We start from the raw sequence: 2,109 nt of genomic DNA, 5'->3' as shown, positions 1-2,109 counted from the left end.
ATACCTTCCAGGGTACCGATCTCATGAGATAAACTTGCAAAGTGTCATGAGATAACTTCTGTTGTGATTTGGCATTTATGAATAAAATTGACTTGACTTGACTTGGAAGTTAGAATTAAATTTAAAGTAGAAAAGTCTTCCCTCTTCAATCCTGTCACTAAGTGTTGTAAACTGTTTCAAACAAATTCTACTGTTCAACAGTTCAAGTGTTTCTAATGAAGCTGAATGTGCTCTGTTCTACTTTCCTCAATTGTGTTTCTTTCATGTCCTCCTGAGATCAAAGACAGAATTCTAGGTACTGTCAAAGCCCTGATGACATCATCAGGAATTCTGACTTTGATCTGGAGACTCTTGCTTTAACCTGAATTTGATCTGACTGAAGTTTTAGTTTAGGTTGCATGATCCACATTCTAATTCTTCCTGTCCCTCTTTAGGAGTCAATGAGAATAGAAGTGTATATAATAATGTATATACAACCTTGGAGTATCTTTCCAAAGCTTTTAGTATTTCATCTTGTTTCTACTTGTAGTTTTAGTGTCTGGATCTTTTCTTTTTATATCCTGCTGTCTGCTCTTTGCTTTTGGAGCTTCCTTCAACAACTACCAAGCCTCCTGGGTACTGTAGGAAACATGGTCAAGTTCTTCTTACTTTTGCAGTCACGTCCTGCTCACATTGGTCTGTCTTCATTTTGACTCCTCCCACTGCCACAATGACCAGCCTTTATACACTTGGTGACTGGGGCCCTGGTTGCTGCAGGCCTCAACACCAGCCTGTGGTTGTGAGCAGGGCAGAACAGAACTGACAGTATCTCACATGCAGGACCTGGGTCAGCACCTGGTGCCAGCTGGGGCACCGCTTTAACCTGGACGCCCTGGAAGATCTTCTCCAGGAACTCGCCTTTTTGGTTCCATCAAGGCCTGTGAGGATGGTGAAGAGTGATCCACCACCAGGCAGCACAGTCAGCAGCAGCCATTTTGTTCCACTAGAATCAAGTATGATAGTGAAAGACTGGTGAGTGCTTGCTAACTAACACTTCCTGTTTTTATTGCTATTCTTCCATGAATGTGCTCATGTTGGTTTGTCCCCAACCACAGTTTCAAAGCCATGATGACATCTTTCATTAACAATCAGACTTATTTTTTCTCTATTTGGACAAATAAGGTTTCAACTGACACGGCTGGCCAACGTCCTGGAGTTAATTCAGCCTGTAGAACCAGGTGCTGGTTCCTTCTATTACCAGGCAGGAACGGGCAGCAGATCCAAGATCAGTAGGTGAAGATGTCTGCTTTGACTGGTAGGAGGAAAGAGAGCAGGAGAGCTGGTCAGAGACAAAGACAGATAATGAAGAAGGAGTGCTGTATTCTGCTAGCACATGCTAGTCACAGTCATAGACAATGAGTCTCAGCAGGTAAAGATTCATCACTGATTTCAGAAGATAATTGGACGTTCACTGGAAGACTATGAATGTTTGTGGGTCAGAGGTGAAAAGAGTACAAGTGCACCTGTTGTGTGTGATGGGGCACCAACATGCAAGAAGTTGTCAAACATTTTGAGCAAAACAGCATGAAACTTCAAGTAAAGAATTAAAATTATTTAATCAACAATGGAGCCTCTGTAATAAAACACCAGGAACAACTGACTACCTCACCATTGACTTCACGCTGATAACCAGGAGGTAATGTGGTAGTCAGAGCAGCAATGGTCAGGTCTGTGGACTCAGAAGACAATTCTTCTTCTGGTCCAGGGTTTGAAGACATCGGTGGAAGACAGAGGAGAGGCCATGTGAGACCTGCCACACCTCTTCAGTGACCCTATGATGGCAGTGGTGGGATTTGAACCCACGCCTCCTCAGAGACTGGAGCCTTAATCCAGCACCTTAGACCACTCGGCCACACTACCTTTTTCCTTTTAATTTTCCATGATGGAAGACAACTCAACACAGGTGGTTTCATCACTTTCAGTTGTCTGAAGATTGGAGCACCATGAACTCAGAGGCTGATTCCTGAAACCATCAATAAAACTCTGCATTCACTTCTTCTTCATGTTAATTGATGATGTTTTGATTTATTCTTCTAGAATCATTTGAACAAACCCTCCCTCAACACAGTG

At 42.8% G+C, this 2,109-nt stretch overlaps 1 non-coding gene across 1 annotated transcript; it reads right to left on the bottom strand.

Annotated features, from left to right (window-relative positions):
- Positions 1–1,817: 1,817 nt before the first annotated feature.
- On the bottom strand, positions 1,818–1,899 carry trnal-aag (transfer RNA leucine (anticodon AAG)). Its single transcript has one exon. It is a non-coding gene; the product is annotated as a tRNA-Leu (tRNA).
- Positions 1,900–2,109: the final 210 nt, after the last annotated feature.

This window comes from Aulostomus chinensis, chromosome 4, assembly GCF_037954235.1.
Source record: "Aulostomus chinensis isolate RoL2024-O1b breed Wild chromosome 4, RoL_Achi_v1.0, whole genome shotgun sequence".
Classification (NCBI taxonomy): Eukaryota; Metazoa; Chordata; class Actinopteri; order Syngnathiformes; family Aulostomidae; genus Aulostomus; species Aulostomus chinensis.
The sequence above is the reverse complement of the archived record's forward strand: the minus strand, read 5'-3'. Positions and strand labels throughout refer to the sequence as shown.